The sequence below is a fragment of the Protopterus annectens genome, chromosome 10.part0 (genome assembly GCF_019279795.1).
Source record: "Protopterus annectens isolate FY-2018-M chromosome 10.part0, PAN1.0, whole genome shotgun sequence".
Lineage (NCBI taxonomy): Eukaryota > Metazoa > Chordata > Ceratodontiformes > Protopteridae > Protopterus > Protopterus annectens.
In genome coordinates this window covers 1047390482-1047411244 of record NC_056744.1, presented here as the reverse complement: position 1 = coordinate 1047411244, position 20763 = coordinate 1047390482, and positions in this window count along the sequence as shown.

Sequence of the window (20763 nt, the reverse complement as noted above, 5' to 3'; positions counted from 1 at the left end):
TCAGGAACTGGATGTTCCTCAGCTCCAGTGAGGAGACGCCTAGTAATCCCACCAGATTACTGATGTGGAGAACCAGAGCCATCTCCCTTCCTGTGATCACCAAGCAGCCACTCACTCATATCCTCCCTGGTAATCTGCAGGCAGCCAGGATGTCCCCTCCTAGGATCAGCAAGCAGCCACTCACTCCCTATCCTTAATGGCCATCTCCTACAGGTGATCAGGATACTATTTGAATTTGGGCAACATTGTCTATTGTCAATGATGGCTGAAAGTGAATTGTCTTTGGAAGTTTTAGGAGCTTGTTGAATACTTGCACCTTTCCATACTGTGGGTAGGAGCTTTTCTAAACCATTTTTGTTGATTGTATGGTGCAAGAGCACATTATTTTTAGATCTTATCTAGGTTATCTTGTATTTCTTTGTCATGGATTGCTTGAAATAAAATTGAGGAGTGCATTTTTGGGGGTCATGCATTTTAAGATTAAATGTGAGGTTTATGAGGGATGAGAAATTACATAATACTAACAAAAAATCATCACCTTTAGTCAGCACTTTGGCAGAGGTTATTGCATTTTTCAGTGGTGGCTTTTATGCTTGTATCTACCAATGAGTTTTATTCACTTGAAACAACAATATTTTGATTTGCTTGGTGATTTTGGAAATATGTGGCTTTGTGTCTTTTTTTGCCAATATTGTGCCAAAGTAAGTCAAATTTTCTGATTCATTTCAGTCTATATTTTTCCAAATGGCTCATGGGTCATCTGTTAGCAGTAATACACCTATCAATATTTGATCTCTCATCGGTTTTGAGGCACGTTATGGAGACAATTAACTAGAGGAAAGTTGTCCTGCATAGTAAATAGAGTAGCAGTAACTAAACTTATCCTTTCATTAAGGCCTTAATTAAATAGAATTAGACTCCAGTTTATTTTGAAAAGAGTGTTACACAGTCTTCGATACTTTTGGGACAATTTTGACATGGGTGGTAATTTTTTGTTGCGTGTGAGACTGATGTTATTAGTTTGAAACATATTAGGGCAGTAGTATCTGATTGTGGTTGTGCAATATGGAAAGTGCGGGTTTCTTTTTTCTGCAATGTTAGTGAACAGGAAATCTAAAAATACTTGATTTTAAACCTTTTTATTTGGTTTATTAACCAATTATACTTGGCCTTGATAATCTAGCCATTCATCAAAGTTATTATTTTTGCTATTAAGTGTGCTGAGGTTGGAGTTCCCTGGTATGATAAGTTCTGTCATATAGGACTGAGTGTTTTAAGGTAAAGGTTAGTTGCTTAACTTCAAACTGAGATGAATGTGGGGAGACTTTAGGCTATTGATGAGCTCTATTCAGAAATGGATGCAGCATTTTTTTTCACTGACTGAAGATAAAAGAACACACAGCCTGTCTTCCCAGCTTGGGCTTTTACAATCTACCTTCAGGTCATCTGCAGTCACTGAATGTTTTAGAGACAAAGCAGCACTTAAGCTGCACTGCTCTCTATAAAGTGGAAATATTATGAATAGTTAGAAGTGTTCAAAGTTATACTTTACCAACTATATATTAAAATATTTGCTTTAATTCTTCCCTGGATAACAAATTGCTTGCTTATGCATTTATTTTTTTTTTCATGTCTGTGCTATTGTCTGATTTTCTATTACATAAAGTATAACGGTTTACTCAATTATATGAACTTGTTTTTTTTTCTAATTTATAGGACTAACATCACAGCTTTCATGCGATTATTGATATATATACCTTTTGTGAAGAGAATATGTTTTACTGTAAATTACTATAATTGAATGTACTGGGTGCCTCGTTGGATGTGTATATTAATTCAGATACTGATGCCAGATTAATCTGGCTAGTGGCAACATGTATCCTGAAAGCAGGAAAGAGGTTTGGCCATAAGAAGGTATCAGTTGCCAATCCTGGAAACATTCTTTGCAGTGTGCGTGTGTGCGTGTGTGGGCCATAAGAATGTATCAGTTGCCAATCCTGAAAACATTCTTTGCAGTTTGTGCGTGTGTGGGCCATAAGAATGTATCAGTTGCCAATCCTGGAAACATTCTTTGCAGTGTGTGCGTGTGTGCGTGTGCAAAACAGAATTGTTTAAGTTTCATTTACTATTGGTAGGACTGTATCCAGGAGAACCCGTGTTTAGAACCCATGGCCCTACAGTGTGGCACTTATATGAGTGAGACAGGATTTGCCAATTACCCAAGCATGCAGTGCATATTTTCCATACACTCTTAAGGCCACTCACCTCTGATGTCAACAGTGCAGATCATATAACTGTAGCCCCTGACTATCATATACATTTGTTCCAGTTGTGTGAGATTCAAAATGTATTCATATGATCCTGACACTATTTACTTCTTAACTGATTACTTAAATATATAGTTCAGTATAACCCATTTTTATTAACCATTCTCTTTAAAAATGTAAACATTTCTTAACTGCTCTCTTTGATTTGTAATTCATATTATTAGTATTTCTTTCACTCCTTTCTTAGTTGCAATGGTGATGGACAGGTTAACAAATGAGATCAGATAGACATCCCCATGGGATATGATGTTTGTGGATGACACTGTAATATGTAGTCAGAGTAGACAGCAGGTTGAGGAGACCCTGGAGAAATGGAGGTATGATCTAGAGAGGAGAGGGATGAAGGTTAGCATGACTAAGAATGTATGTGAATGCCTTAGTCTTGTCTCTATATATAATCAAAGGCAGGGATCCAGGTGTTCTGCAAAGTGATTTTAGAAATGATATATTTCTAGGCAGATATACTCTTTACTACTAGGAGACAGCAACCGAATATTCAAAAATAGTCAGGCTACAGGAGGAAGGGGAAATCCCTGTCTTACAAAAGTCAGAGAAAGCTTGTAGGAAATTACTAAACATGGTAGGGTTGCAGGATGTTTAGTTAAGTGTAGCTGGGTAGGTAATAAAAACATGCACATACTATTTAGCTAAACATGCAAGATGGTCTAAGATGGATAAGGGTTTTATTAAGACAAAACATGAGGACAGAATGCCGGAAATTATTTCAGTCCTGATGATTATGTTGGACCATGCATATTTGATTATCAACATATTTCGTAAATATGTTGATCAGTAACAGTACTTTCATTAAGTGAATGATCAAAGAAAAATGAGCAAAGCAACATTCGAGAAACCCGGAAGGTAACTTTTTCTTTTTGCACTGCCATGTGTGTGGACATCCCAAAAACTAAATATGCCTGCTCCAAGGATGCACAACAACAGAGAAAAAAGAATTATCCACTGTTGGTTGAAAGTTGCTTCATTCATTTATACTCAATCATTCAACACTCAGTAAAGGTGATATCAATTGAATGACTATTTCTGGGGTATGACCACCCCCTGGAAAGACAATGAAGTTTTAGTAATTATGAGATGAGGAAAAAATGTCTATAAGTGGGTTCAAAAGTTGGTTGTAAACAATTCAGGTATAAGAGCAGACAACAAGCAGCATCTGAGTGGTGGACATTAAATATGCATGCATTATAAGAGTTATAGCTGAAAAGGAAAGTGAGAACCATTGTAGAGGAAGAGCAAATGGGATAGTTACAAAGGGATTTGCAAGGCAGGGCATTTGACAGGATAAGGATGCAACAAATAGCCTAGAAGGACTTAATAATAGTCAAAAAACTGTAGGACAATGAGAGCATCAGCTGCCAGAATAAAGAAACCAGAAGTTGCTGAGAGTGTTCATGCACTACCATAGCAAGCTGTATTGACCAGGGGTAGAAACCGATAAGAAAAGATGGATTTTGATATATTTGAAAATTAGCAAGACATTAAGGATGAGAAAATTGAAAATATTTACATATTTATTTACATTATTTATTTTTTTTTTTTGTGGAGGTACAAACAGTGTGTGAAAGGACACAGTCAACATTTTTTGGGGGGATTGTAGACAATTATTTATATTTAGAGAATAGCTCCAAGATATACCCAATGATTCAAAAATACTGCATCTGCAATTGAGGCCAAGCCAGCACTATTTTCATTGCATGTGCAACAAACCCCAGTGCTTATTAACTATGCATGTGGCCAGGCCATTGTGTATGACCAGATCAAGGTGGATCATCATGCAGCCACATTAATGTACAAGCAGCTGAGGTAAACAAATAATATGCATGAGCACCTCTTCTAATCATCACAACTCCATGTGCAAGGACAGGAAAACAAAGTTTACAATAGTGACAGCAAGATATATTCAGATAAATGTTCAGTGAAGAAGAAAATGTCATGGATGACTATGGATAGCATGGAGGTTTCTCTACAGCAATAGGATCCAGAGTCATGGATAGAAGAGAGCAAAAGGAGCTGCCAATCAAAAACAGGACTGCAAAATACAATGGAGAAGGAAGTACAATACTTGAATGTAGACTAGTGTAAACTTGCAGACAGTTAGGAAGAAAAGAAATATAGGCCTCAAGGAATCTGAGCCTACGTCTTTGAAAATAAAATTCTCCATACCAGTTCATTAACAAGAGGTGACATTGTAACATTGTCAGACTAAAAGGGGTTATAAAACACACATACTAATGAAACATAACTTTTTCAGACTGTAAATTGCAAATTGTAAGTAAGCATACAATCTCCCTCACCCATGAATGCATTGACAAAGTACAAATTGTTTCATGAGTACAATGAACAATCACAGTAGCTAGAACAAAGGTGTTAGCTTTACTTCATTTCAGACTGGCATGGTGGCGCCACAGCCATGCTTAGTTCATTTGCATGACTGATGGCAATATCCATAGTGGGTGACAAGGATTTGGACTTAATTTTTGCCATAGGATGTGAAGAGTTATGTCCCACTGTTATACATGTGCAGTGATGTTGCCCTCTGGAACCAGTCACACAATGTATGACCACAGAAAGATGGTTATTTTATAAGCCTTTTGTGGTTATGCATGCATTGCATTTACCTTTTTTTTGACAGGCTATATGTGGAAATGGGAGTAAAGGACAGTGATGAAAAGAAGAAGCAAGTAGGCCATAGAAAACAAGGTGAACAAATAAGGAATGAGGCAGTTGCAGGTGGGATAAGAGCATACCTGTCAACTTCTTAGCTCAGTAAACCAGGAGAACTCTAACAATAGTTGCAATTATTTAATGACATCAATCATTTGTCAAAAAACTATGCTTTTTATTATGAACAGTTGGAGCCAAACATGTACATATTACTCAGATATCTGGGACATTGAAAGGTATGGATGTCAGTTTTTTTTTTTTTTTTTTTTTTTTGTGGGACAGGTGCTCTTTCATTTGATTTTTTTTCTGAGAAGGGAAAGTTTAGAAAGGAAGTTAGGAAAGTAAGTGGTTGGCAAAATGGGGAGGTTATTTACCAGCTGAAAGAGAGACATGACTGACATCAGGGTGGGGAACACAATGAGGGAGAGGAAGGACAATGTTGATGGAGACATCAGACCAACAAAGGGAAGACAATGGTGAGGGGAGGACTGCACAACATAGAGGAATGGGCGCAAACAAAAAATGGAGTGTTTGGAGGTAGAACTGAGTTTGAATAAGCAGTCCCTGTTGTTGTTCAACACTATGAGAAGCATTACCACTGGGTCCTGGCTAAGAAGGTGGAGTCAGCACTGGGCAGGATGTGATTCAATGAGTCACAGGAGTGTGGTCTCCATGTGGCCAATGCAAACATCCAACTTCCTGTCAATTTTCTCCACAACAATCTCTTCCAGCTCCCCCACAGGTAATAAAAGTGTCACCTCCACTTACACTGCTACAGGTGGGTACCACTGTACTTCTGGTACAGGGCTATCAGATGCAAGTGGTACAGGATGTGCAGGAGGTATGGATGCAACTGTGGCAGGCTGGAAGCCAGATGTAATGGGTGCCTCTGGTGGTGGTGGTGAAGGTGGCTCTACTGCTGCCACCTGTGGGAGGATGACAGACCTTGCCCATGGGATAGGTGTAGGTTGCTGTGCTACTGCATGCAGTAGTAAAAGAAATGGAGAAAAGCATTAAATAAATAGATAAATGAATACATCAAATAAATAAATAAATAAAATAAATAGATGAAAAGAAAAAGAATAGGGACAAAGAGGGTGGGGGGGGTAAATGCAAACATAATGAATATTGCATTTTTAACTATGTTGATACTGATACAGTAAAGCATACCTTTTTAATAGTAGGACATGCAGTGGTATGTCATCCAAGTGTTTGTCTGATTATAACATATGAAGGACAGACTTAAGACAAAAGACATTCACACATGCAGTTTGATCAAGATAGCATATCTTGTGTCTGTGCCAAGTGATGCTAATTGAGTTTTGACAGTAACAAAACTGCACATATACAAAACACACTTGCTGATCCTACAACAAATATGTCCAACATAGGTGATAGACAAGGGACAGATGCTTTTACTGTATGTTGTCGGATGCCCAACAAATTACATACATACACCTTGTGCATTGATATTACTGGAAGGAAAAGTATATATTGACAGAACATCAGACTTTTGGTGGTGGAGGAGGTTGAACTTACAACCATGCTAACAATTTCAGAGAACATAGACTTAACATGATGATCTAATTGCCTACCTACAGAGGAGGAGGCATGCAGAAGTGCACTTTTAACATTGCACAGTTATAATGCTACCACTGAGCTACATCAGTGCTGACAGATGTGGTACGGCTGTCTAAAAATTATACAGAATGATTTTGAGAGGCTGCATCTACAACAAAGCCAACATAGGTATTTTCATGACAGCATGTTTAATCATCCCAGCACTCTCTTAGGTTCATAAGTCTTTTCCAGTGCATATCTCTATTCCTTTAAATTTTTACAGCTGGGAGAGACATAAAAAGAGCATGAAGAGAAATTGGAGGGTAGTGTGAACTGGCAGGTTATTTTTTAGCTAAAAGATTGTTTACTTGCAGTATTGAGGTGATGATGGCACCCTAACTTCAGCCTCCCACTGGCTAAGGAGGTCAGGCTTGTTTTGTCTCAAATTACTATAGTGGTGATGGCACTGTTCCTCCATGTGTGAGATGCCAATAGCAAGAGTGGCAACCTTGGCCAAACTATTCCAGGCATTAGCCTTATACTGTGACCTCTGAATGTAATGTTAATAGAGGATGTCCAGAAAAATTTTGGACTCCTCTTCATATCTCCTCTGTGCTCTAAAGGGAGAACTCATGTCAACTTCTCTAGCAATAATTGTCCCATCTTCAAACATCTCAGCAAATATAGCCCAAACTTGGTGTGCAAAACAATTCTTTTATGTCTCAGCTGCTGCACATTATTGGCACTGATAAGCAACTGATTTGCTTGGCGCATGATGCTTGGAAACTAATAAAATATAGTCATTGTATTATTTTGCTTCTAATAGAACAATGAGGTGTGGAATGTGGTATTTCTACATCTCTGTGTTTGCAGCTAACAATATGTGTTCCACAGTGAATGGTTAAATATTGGATAAAAATTCTCTCCAACCTAACATAATGAGCTTCCAGAACTCATGCAGCGCTACCCATAGGTACTATGGCATGTGTGCAGTATCATGTAATAATCTTCAGAATGTTTATCAAGTTTGCTCATCATACAATCTAAGCAAAATGAGAAATGATAATGAAGTGAGCTCTAATTATCATACTTGTCATGCCCGAGGGGTGATTGTACATGAAACAGACAGAGACCCTCATCTCACTAAGTTAAAGAGTACAGACATCTGGGCAGGAGGGTTTGAGGTGGATCATCCCAAGCATTTCCTGAAAGAGCCATCTCTCTTCCTAACCCACAAATGATGATGTGTACTCTGCCCTTTTTACTTTCTTAGGTGGTTTGCCTATGGGTATGTACACCCTGGTGAAAGTTGTGTATACACTGACATATTTTTGCATATGTATTTTATATATATGTCTATAGCTATATATATATATATATATATATATATATATATATATATATATATATATATATACACATATATATATGGATCACCTTCAGATGCCCAAAATCGCGTTTCGCCGACACACAAATCACCGACACCAAAAGACCGACAACAAAAAATACCGACAACGCAAAACACCGAAAACCATTGCACCAACACACTACACGTAAACAACACAGTACACTACATAACATATCCACTATCCCTAACCCAAACCCTAACCCTAAGGTCCGACACTACCGCACACTGACCCTACCTGCACCCTAACCCTAACTCACTTACCCACCCCTAACCCCAAGGTCCGACACTACCGCACACTCACCCTACCTGCACCCTAACCCTAACTCACTTACCCACCCCTAACCCCAAGGTCCGACACTACCGCACACTCACCCTACCTGCACCCTAACCCTAACTCACTTAACCCACCCCTAAACCCACAGTCCCTCACTATCGCACACACACCCTACCTGCACCCTAACCCTAACTAACTTAACCCACCCCTAAACCCACAGTCCCTCACTATCGCACACTTACCTGTCCGCTCCCTAACACTAAATCCCTCACTCTATTGCACACTTACCGAGTCCGTCGGGTTCTCACCTTGTCAGTCATCTGCGTTGTCGGTGTTTTCGTCCCGTCGGATTCCGTGTCGGCGAAACGCGTTGTCGGGCATCTGAAGGTGACCCATATAAATATATATATATATATATATATATATATATATATATATATATATATATGTGTGTGTGTATAGGTATCCTTTAGAAGAGTGACTCAACAGAAGGTCAAAGTTCATATGTTCAAGACCATATGACTGACTTTCTGCAATGTCAAAGCTCTTGTATGGAGTGGAGATGAGGGAACTTATTAATCTCAGAGTTGGTACATATAATATTCAGTGGGTGTGGGGGTGCAAAAATGTGGATTTTTGGTGGTTTGTATTTTTTGGGGAAAAACAACAGTTCCAGGGATGAAGCAGCAGCAAAAACTAATAAAACCCAAACCACCAATCTGACCGAACAATGAAGGAAACCACCAACAACTAGCAAAATACACAGTTTAATATTGTTTTCATCTTAAAAGACTTCTTCAGAACTAAATGAAAGCACACAACAGCATCCCCTTATATATTACATCAAAATAATTAGCTAATAAAACAATCAATTACTTCAAGTGCACTAGCAAAAGGAATACAGTCATTTAAAGGCACACATCTAATAACATAACGTAGACAGTTCATTTTAAAATCTTCAGTCTTCTATTCTTCAGAAAATACTTAATATTCACTGAGCCATTAATACCTGGTTTTTCGTCAGCCCCTAACCTGAGCTGCCACATAGCTTCTCTTTGTTCCAGTTGGCCTTTATAGGACCCCTCCTTATATTTCTAACTACATGTTCCAAAACAGCAAACAGAAACTTTTTTAAACCACTACATGTAATAGAATGTTTAAATAGAGCATTATTGATGTTCTTAGTTCTAATACAATAATAGTGCTTTTTTAATTCTTTTACTAAGTGGTCATGTGGACATACCTACATAAAATTCATTGCACACAGAAGAAACAGCAAGACAGACTATGCCACTAGTATTGCAATTATATACACCATCAATGGAAAGTGTCCTGTTCAAACAGGGTAGATCAATATAGGGTCTCTCTAAAATAAAACAACATGAAGAACAAAATAACATTTATATATCCCCTTACAGCATCTGCTGTTGTCAGGGGTACTTTTATATATAGAGCCAAATTGTAAACATTTTTTTAAACATTAGTTTTTTTATATACAAAATTAGGTCTATTGTCTACAACTTGTATTAATTTGCTATTTCCACATACGATGTTCCAGTTTCTAGTAATAATAGACCTGATGGTAAATTCATCAACAGACATATCCAAAATACAAGAAGTACTAAAAGTATTTGTGTTAGTGTTGTTAGAACTTAAATTATTAATACCTGTGACTCCATGTGTGTTATTTTTAATAGTAGTAAAAACATTTTTCAAAATCGGTGGAAAATCAGTAGCCCTTCTTTTTCTAATTTCATTAGCTAGTTTGCCAAGTAAATCTGAGGGGTAACCTCTAATCAAAAACATATCCTGTAGAAAGCTGACTTCTGATTCAAAATCAGCTTCCTCAGAAATCATTCGTGAAGCATGAATAAACTGACCCTTCGGTATGTTATTTTTCATAAAAATAGGATGGTTGTTCAAGTAATGCAAATAACCGTCTCCTTCCTATGTATTTCACTCATGAAACAATTATTAGAAGTATCCCAAGTCAGGGTAACATCCAAAAAATGCACTGATAGCCCAGCATTCCCCAATACAAATTAAAAAAAAATCACTGGAATTATTAATACTATCACAATAAGAATGAACCTGGTCTATGCCACCTTCCAGGATAAAAAACAAATCATCCACATATCTGCCATAAAAACCTATATGATAATTAGATTGGATTAATTGGATTTAAAAATGTTTTGTCGTAAACTAAATTTAAGTTATGTTTTTTCTAGTATGGAGTTTAATAAATGTCTGTTTGCCAAACTAAGTACCATTAATCCCCCCTTAACTAACACCTTACATCTTTTTGAAAACTGTTGCACTGAAGACATCAGACAACTTGCTCATACTAAGGTAGAGTATAGTTTTATAATCTTACTAGAGCTCAAAGAACAGCCTTAAAAGAACTGAGGTCTTTAAGCCACCTTCAGTTTATGAAAGCTGATGAGGGTGGGGAGCTGGTAATTCTTGAACAAGATAAATATGTCGACTCTATGGAAAATATGTATTGAGACTGAATATTCATTAGTTAGTCAACAGCTGTTTTTTAAGGCATATCACAGTATATGTTCTATTTTATATGATCTGTGGGTCAATGGGTATATTACTTATGACATGTATTATTTTATGTTAGTTGAACATCCACGTTTGGGGACCCATAGTATCTTCACCTAATTCAGTCACAGAAGGTATTTCTTTAGTAGTTGACTATATGTTAAATCCACTAGTCCAAAAATTAGGTTCATTTATTAAGGACTCATGGGATTTTTTGGATTTGATTAGGACTTTTAGTTCTGTATATTCCTTTGATTCTAAGAAGAATATTTTGCTTACAGTGGATGTCCAATCATTGTTTACGAGTATCCCCCATGACCAAGGGGCTGATTTTGTTACAGTTCTTGGGAAATGTAGCCCACCTTCAGTCTGACAGCATATTTGTTTTGTGCACCTTAATAAAACTAGTGCTTAATAACAATTATTTTCTATTTAACAAGAAAAATTACAAGCAGCTAAGAGGGGTAGCTATGGTGTCCACTGTGGCCCTGGCTTATGCCAATCTAGTTTTTGAGTGGTAGGAGCATTGTGTTCTCAATCTATTATGGAACATTATCATGTAGTTTTTATGGCAGATATGTGGATGATTTGTTTTTTATCCTGGAAGGTGGCATAGACCAGGTTCATTCTTTTTGTGATAGTATTAATAATTCCAGTGGTTTTTTTTTTAATTGGTATTGGGGAATGCTGGGCTATCAGTGCATTTTTTTGGATGTTAACCTGACTTGGGATACCTTTATTAATTGTTTCATGAGTGGAATACATAGGAAGGAGACTTGTGTTAACAGTTTTTTGCATTATTTGGCAACCATCCTGTTTTTATGAAAAGTAACATATCGAAGGGTCAGCTTATTCGTGCTTCATGAATGATTTCTGAGGAAGCTGATTTTGAATCAGAAGTCAGCTTTATACAGAATATGTTTTTGGATAGAGGTTACCCCTCAGATTTACTTGGCAAACTAGCTAATGAAATTAGAACAAGAAGGGCTACTGTTTTTCCACCGATTTTGAAAAATGGTTTTACTACTATTACAAATAAGTCACATGGAGTCACAGGTGTTAACAATTTAAGTTCTAACAACACTAACACAAATACCACATGGAGTCACAGGTGTTAACAATTTAAGTTCTAACAACACTAACACAAATACTTTTGGTGGTACTTGTATTTTGGATATGTCTGTTGATGCATTTAACATCAGGTCTATTATTAGAAACTGGAACATCTTATGTGGAAATATCGAATTAATACAAGTTGTAGGTGATAGACCTAATTTTGTATATAAAGAAAACTGTTTAAAAAAATGTTTACAATTTGACTCCATATATAAAAGTACCCCTGACAACTGCAGATGCTGTAAGGGGATGTATAAATGTGTTTTTTGTTCATGTCGTTTTATTTTAGAGAGACCCTATATTGATGTACCCTGTTTGCACAGGACACTTTCCATTGATGGTGTATACAACTGCAATACTAGTGGCATAGTCTATCTTGCTGTTTCTTCTGTGTGCAATGAATTTTATGTAGGTATGTCCACATGACCATTTAGTAAAAGAATTAAAGAGCACTATTATTGTATTAGAACTAAGAATATCAGCAATGCTCTATTTAAACATTCCATTACATGTAGTGGTTTAAAAAAGTTTCTGTTTGCTGTTTTGGAACATGTAGTTAGAAATATAAGGGGGTGGGTGGTCCTATAACGACCAAATGGAACAAAGAGAAGCTATGTGGCAGCTCAGGTTAGGGGCTGACAAAAAAACTGGTATTAATGACTCAGTGAATATTAAATGTTTTCTGAAGAATAGAAGACTGAAGATTTTAAAATGAACCGTCTATGTTGTTATTAGATGTGTGCCTTTAAATGACTGTATTCCTTTTGCTAGTGCACTTTAAGTAATTGATTGTTTTATTAGGTAATTATTTTGATTTGATATATAAGGAGATGCTGTTGTGTGCATTTTATTTAATTCTGAAGAAGTCTTTTGAGACTAAAGCGATATTAAACTGTGTTTTTCGCTAGTTGGTGGTTTCCTTCATTGTTCGGTCAAACTGGTGGTTTGGTTTGTATTTTTCAACTTTTCAAAAAGTTAATCATATGGTCACGACCATATGAAGTTTGACTTTCTGTTGAGTCGATCTTCTGTAGTCGATCCATATATAGATGGATAGATAGATAAATAAACAGATAGACAGATAGATATGCATATATCTATCTATATATAGAGATATTTTATGTTTTTTTTTTCTTTTTGGTCTTAGTCAATGACATCACACACTGTGCAGCAAATCAGCTGCTTTCACAGCCACCTGCAGGTACACATTTATAGTGGTGCAGCAACTATTTGCATGGTATAGATAATCTGAAGACAGGCCTAAGGCTGAGTTTAAATCGAAGACAGTTGCAGTGTTGCTGCTTGGAATGCAATCATTTCTGAATCTCTTTGTCATCTTGTTTTGCCTCATTATCAGCCATGTCACTTTATTATATGGTTATTAGCATATATCATGGCAAAACCACATTATTTTGCCCAGTCACATCATGTAACTGGATTTCCTGAATTGCATCCACCCTGCTCGTGACAGTTCATTGTGCAAACTCACCACGATATGACAAAATTTTCTGAATCCAGCTCATAATGTGAAATTTGTGCAGGGTTATTTCTTAGTATATGGTGAGACACAGGTGAGATAACAGAAAAACAAGAAGAATTACAGCTACTAAAGACAGTGGATAAAAAAAAAATAGATGAAAAAGAAAAGTCCATTTTTTAAAGGGATGACAGTTAGGAAATGAGGATGCAAGAGGAGAGGGAGATTACCAGAAAACATGTTAAATTTATCCAGAGATGGTCACTGAGGCTCTCATATATAGAAACACTATATAAAAGGAGGTTAGGAAAACAGTAGAAAGGAAAGGATGGATATTAAGAAGAGAGGCTAGCAAGAAGTATGAAAAGTTGAAAAAGCACAGGGATTGTAAATGTCATAATAAACAAATTAGTCTTGCTCATCAAATTTATTGGGGTACTGGGGCCTTATTTATGCTTTTCTTTTGTGCTTTTGTTTGGATTTCCATGCCATTGTCATCATCTGTGTTGTGTTTTTTTCCCTATCCTTATAATGTTCATGTTTTAAAATGACATGAATGTGATTTTGCTTTGATAAAAGTCCAATACCTATAGCATGGCCTAAGGTAAACATTTAGTTAATGCTGGTTTGATGCATGACTGTTACATGAAGGTGTCCCCAAATCTTTTTCAATTTCATGACTTAGATGAATAGAAATTGTCAGTCTAAATCCTTAAACAAAGCAATCTTTTAGATGTGAACCTTACAATATAACCAATCACCTTAGGTTGTATCGTACTGTTATGATAACACCTGTCTATGGAAATGAAAGCACAAACAGCCACTGAAGACGACCACTAGTAATGCGGAAAAAATACTGACTTTATTGAAGAAATGACTAAGCGCTTTCACCAGTCAATACTGGCTTCTTCAGAGTCATTTTACAATCACAATTAAAACACCTTTATAGTAACTGCCCTATGTGAATAAGCTGACATCACACTATAACAACCAATGAACATCCTAATCCACTTTTTAAAAAAATCCTAATGTTGAATTAAATATTTAAAATACACACACAGCATACTAAATCTAGAAAATGATGATGTAAAAAATAATAATAATAAAAATGTTAGTATAAATATGAATATAAATACACATTTTTTAAAAAAATTGCTAGTAATTTAAATCTGACTTGATTTAAATTTTAAAACAGGTTTCAGAGACACACAGTCATTGAGATCAGGGTAACTCAAAGCATTTAATCTAAGTTGCCATTCTGCTTCCAAAACAGCAACTCTATTAGCCACATCACCTCTCCCTAGTAAGAAACACGGTCCACTGCAAAGAACAAAAACTTATTGAAATTGGGGAATATGGTGGCATGCAAATAAAGTGCATTGTGTATGTCTTTTTTCCTGATAGATCTAACATGCTCTGATATTCTATCTCTTAATCTTCGAGTAGTCATGCCAACATAAAATGCTTCACATGACATACACGATGCTACATAAACTAAATTTTTACTATTACAATTACAATGCCCAGGGCAAGCAATAGTATATCTGTAATCAAAAACACAAAGATAAGAACCTTCCCCAATGAACCTACACTGTTTATAAGCCCCACATTTACTCATGCATGATTTGTTATGAGGCTTAACTTCTTTTTCCAAAATACACTTTAAATTCTCACCCCTACTAAAAACATTCACAGGTTCAACACCTAAGGTTCCCTTAATTTCAACACTCAAAAAATACCTCCAAGTGAATTTCAAACTGGCACACAATTCAGCAGCCCTGTTGTTGTACTTTAAAACAAAAACTGCTCCAGTTTTTTTATTGTTATTATTATTATTGTTGTTAATACTATTGTTGCCCCCCATGTTGGCCTGTTGAACTTTAATATTCAAAATTGGCATGTAATCTGTTCTTCTTTTCCTAAGCACTTCTTTCTTGATTTTAAGTAAAAGCTTAAGAGGGTATCCTCATTCCAAAAACATGCCTATTAACTTGAAAATCTCTTTCCTGAACATATCATCATTGCTGACTAACCTAGATGTTCTGACCATCTGCCCCTTCACTACACCCTGTCTCTGGTGAAAAGGCTGACAACTTCCAAAATGCAACAGGGAATTCGAATAACTTTCCTTTCTGTATATAGTACTTGAAAAGCCCACATTAGTTTTATTGATAGTTAAATCCAAAAAGTTAATACATTCTTCATTCCACTCATAAGTGAACTTAAAAAAGTTTGTAGTACCATTCAAGTAATCCACAAAATCTACCGCAGTCTTTTCTTCACCTCTCCATAAAATCAAAAGGTCATCCAAAAACCTGTTGTATAATAAAATATTGCTGTTGAACCTGGAAGGGAAAACAAAAAGTCTTTCCCATGCCAACAAAACTAGGTTAGCAAAAAACAGGGCACATTTTGCCCCCATTGCCACCCCAGAAAGTTGCTGAAATACCTCATCTTCAAACAAAATAAAATTATTTTTTAAAACCACTTCCATAAGATCTTGAAGTAAATTAATCCGATCTTTGTTCACAATAGAACTAGCATGGAGACTATCATAAAACATTTCTAAACCTACTTGATGTGGAATGACAGAAAATAAATTAACCACATCTATAGTTAGAAAGCCAAAACAGGAGTTGTCATTTGTAACTTCGCTAAGTTTCTCCAAACAATGCCAAGAATCCCTCAAAATATGTTTTGCTTCACTAACAGCTGACTTAGATAACACATCTATAAACGCCGCAAGCGGTTCAGTTTTTGAACCCCTAGCCACGACAATTGGTCTAAAAGGCAAACAATCAGTCCCTTTGTGCACTTTGGGGATACCAAAAATGGTAGGCATTGCTGGAAATTTTACTGTGAGATAGTTAAACTCTATCTCATTTATAACTTCCTGGTACAATGCATCCAATAAGAACAAATCAGTTTTGGCATAAGCCCTATTGACCTCATTTATAGATACCCTCCTATACGTTAACTCATCATTCAAAATTTCAGTCATCCTAGAAGTATAATCAGTTTTGGTCATTAGTACCATACCTCCACCTTTATCAGGTTTCATACACCTATATTGGTTGGAGGCCCTAAAACTTCTTAAAATAAGTCTCTCATCAACTGAAAGGTTATCCAATACCTGCATTTTTTTGTGAACATATCCTTCTAAAATCACACTCAACCAATTTTTCTAGTAAGGAAACTTCAGCATTAGGGGGCGGTAGAAAAGTACTCTTTCTTTTCAAGTCTTGTGAAACTTCAGTATTCATCACCCCTTCAATTTATTTGTTAGAAGAGAAAAAAAAATCTGTAAATTTAACTGTCTCATATGAAGTTTCAAGTTAATAAGCACCTGAGCTATATCCAACCTAAAATTGGGTACAAAATCAATACCCTTACTAAACAAATCAAAATGTGTGTCACAAATCTTAATATCAGTATAATTGTAAATGAAAAAACCTTGTTTTTTCAAAATCTCATGCCTCATTATAGAATGACTATAAACTGTATCAATGTCATCATGAATATACATATTCGAGCCATCACTGTTTGTGGTTAAATCAAAAGAGAAAGTTTCACCACAAACTTCATGCCCCACTACATCCATTTCTTCACAAAAATGCATAACTGAAATCTCATTATTTACAGAAACCAACTCACTAGCAACATCAGATATGTTTCTGTCCACAAATTCATCATCTTCACCCACACAATTCAAATTGTTAAAACAAAAAACATTGTAAATATCATTACTAGTTAAGGATGTCCCCTTCGGTCCCCCCCCCCCCCCCGATGAGGATACACAACCTGTGCATTCCTTCCCACTTTTCCCTGTTCATAAGTCTCTCTTATCTCCGTGGTCCATTCTGCTGTACTAAAAAATCATCGTTGTTTTGCTCAACATAATCATCCATGAACACAGGATCATTCAGTCTTTCGCCCGAATCAGTTACTGTCAATTTATATCCAGGTGGATATGCACAATTGTTCTTATAGTCAGTTGTATCTCTAAACAGTTTATTTTGCTTAGTAATCTTGTTTTTATTAATAAATGCCTCAATGTTTCTCCGCGTCTTGTCAAAGTTAGTTTGATACTCAAAAAACAAAAGGTCACTAGTAATGCTCTTATTTAATTTACTAATGTCATCCTGCATTTGAGACAACTTTATGTCATTATTGCGAATAATAATATCTAACATATCCATACCTGCTCGATAGAACAAAGCTGTTAACTCACGAAAAGCTTCAGTACCAGTTTCTATACCCATAGGTAACTTCCAAATACGTAACCGTTTAGGCACTTGATTTAGTTCCTTAGATTTTTTTTTCAAAAATAAGTTATCAAGCTGAATTGCTTTAAACTTGATACAAAGTTTTTCATACTTAGATATTTGTTCCCTCAAAGTTGGAAACTCGATGAACTTCTCATCTACTACTGCTGTTATGTCTCCAAAAGACGGCGGTTGAAACCAGGAAGAAAGATCATGCTGTCGTCCAATCGCAACTGGTTTAGGCAACGCTACAGGAGCCGAAGCAGAAGGTACCACATTAGAGGTAGTGTTTTTCGAAACAGCTCCACTATACGAAGTGGAAGCATTCATTTCCTGACCCGGAGCAATGGAAATGGGAGAATGCATGGTAAAAAGTTCAACCTGAGAGTCAGTGGGACTAACCGCTGAAACCACTCTACTCTCTCCTTTTTCTCCCGTGTGAAGCTTGATAAGTTTGTCAACCACAAGGGCAAGCTCTTTTAAAACACTCTCCATCCAAAAAAGTCACGCATAAACACCACCACACAAGCGGATGTCACCAAGGCTGAAAAAACAACAACCAAGACAGAAACACCCAAAATAGGGTAAAACCACGAAAATTAAAGCACAAACAGCCACTGAAGACGACCACTGGTAATGCGGAAAAAATACTGACTTTATTGAAGAAATGACTAAGCACTTTCACCAGTCAATACTGGCTTCTTCAGAGTCATTTTACAATCACAATTAAAACACCTTTATAGTAACTGCCCTATGTGAATAAGCTGACATCACACTATAACATCCAATGAACATTGTAATCCACTTTTTAAAAAAATCCTAATGTTGAATTAAATATTTAAAATACACACACAACATACTAAATCTAGAAAATGATGATGTAAAAAATAATAATAATAAAAATGTTAGTATAAATATGAATATAAATACACATTTTTTAAAAAAATTGCTAGTAATTTAAATCTGACTTGATTTAAATTTTAAAACAGGTTTCAGAGACACACAGTCATTGAGACCAGGGTATCTCAAAGCAATTAATCTAAGTTGCCATTCTGCTTCCAAAACAGCAACTCTATTAGCCACATCACCTCTCCCTAGTAAAGAAACACGGTCCACTACAAAGAACAAAAACTTATTGAAATTGGGGCATATGGTGGCATGCCAATAAAGTGCATTGTGTATGTCTTTTTTATCTATGGACTGAAAGGTACAGTACCATTCATGTGGTTTGCCTGAGATGCATATAATGCTATGTCAGTCTAATAAAATTCATATTATTATCTAAAAAAGAAAACGGTTTTGGGACATTCACTTCTGGACTTGCCACAAGAACTGCTGCTTGTTCTAATTATTTTCTCTCTTTTTGTTATTGGCTTAGCTAGAAAACCTTCCTGAAGCACAATACACTTTATATGCAGATATATTATTACTCTTGAATTCAGTTAGGATTTGTTATTTACTACAAGGGCTGCAAAATTATCTTTTCAATCATTCCCAGAAACTACAAAAAGCAATTCACCCAGAATGACCACTGCTCTGCCTCCATGCTTTTGAAGCAGCAATGAATCTGAAGTACATTCCACCTCTGATTGTAATAAACCTATCCCACAACTATTCAGAAAAAACATCAACATCCAAAGACTTAGATGTTGCATTAATTTTTATTCCATCTCTCAAATCCCATATAGAGTTTTCTTCACCACCTGAACTATCTTATAAGATAATATGTTTTCTTCTTTAGAATTTATAAAATCATTTGGATATAACATTTTTAACATTTATCTGGAATCTACTCTGTTTAGTTCTTCTGAATGCTTAATGCATCATAAGTATTATGCAAAGTGTAACTAATATGATTTGCTGGTGCAGTTTGTCTTTCTCCTCATTGAACACTACAGATAGGCTGGCACTGGCAACCATTAAACTAAGTAGCATTTACTGATTAACTTGTTAGCATTTAAACTCCATAATTTGAAATACTTTCCTTGCTTGTCCAAAACTATACTGATTAGGTTAGTTCTTTACTCTTTACTCTTTTAGTCAACAATAATCCTCTCCTTACTAGGCCACCATTCATACTTGTCAAGTCAGAAAGGACCTGCTCCAAAACTGAACCTGCCACCTGGAATTTGCTTCCTCTTGAATTTATAATGCCTCTTTTTATTCATATGTCCATTAAAGTGATCCAACACCTCTCACTATGATTTCTATCAGTCTTCCTACTTTAGAAACAGTGCATGAAAAGTGTACATTTCTACCATATCTCATCTGTAGTCTATGTCAGATGATCAACTTTTAAAAACTAAAAAAAAAATCAGAGTCCATATGATCGAAGTTTCTGAAAACTTGAACATCAAAAAAAAAAATCTAACCTTTTCTGTTTTTGCAGAGCGGCAAGCCACCATGCCACCTGCAAATTATATATACTAACTCTGAGATTGCACTACAGTGAGGAAAGGGTAAATTTTCCAATCCTCGCTGTACCATGATCTCCATTCAAAAGCTTTGAGTTTTCAAAAACTCGATCATATGATCTCGACCATATGGAGTTTTAGTTTCTGAAAACTCAATCAAATGATAGGGACCCTTCATCTGATATAGCTTAACTGTACCAGAACATGTGTTCCCTCTCATTTCCTCTCATTACTTGTTTTACTTCCTAAAGAATTAGTGGTTGCTGAAGGTCACAAAGACTAAAAGATCATGTTTTATTTTTCAGCTATATTTGACCCAAAGTGACATCTATTAATGTATTTGTAGCACTTTCACATTAGGGATTATCTTAATGCGTAGTATATATTATACTTTTTTGTTTAAGCATATTATGGAATTAACTTTTGGGTGAGTTAAGAGTTGCATGTTATGTTTTATGTTTGTTGAATAAGTATTTATTTGTTGTTTTAGTATTTCTTCTAATTGCATATTACTTATTTGCACAGTTATCTGCACATATATTCACATGTTATTGTGTACGTGACTGCTTAAATTAATAGTTAATGCATTTTTTCTTGAAAAAAAATTATTAGAGTTGAGATGTTGAGAATTTGCACCCATTTGTGTATGTTGCTGTTTGGAAATGTCTTGTGCTTTTTGCCAGTGCAGTG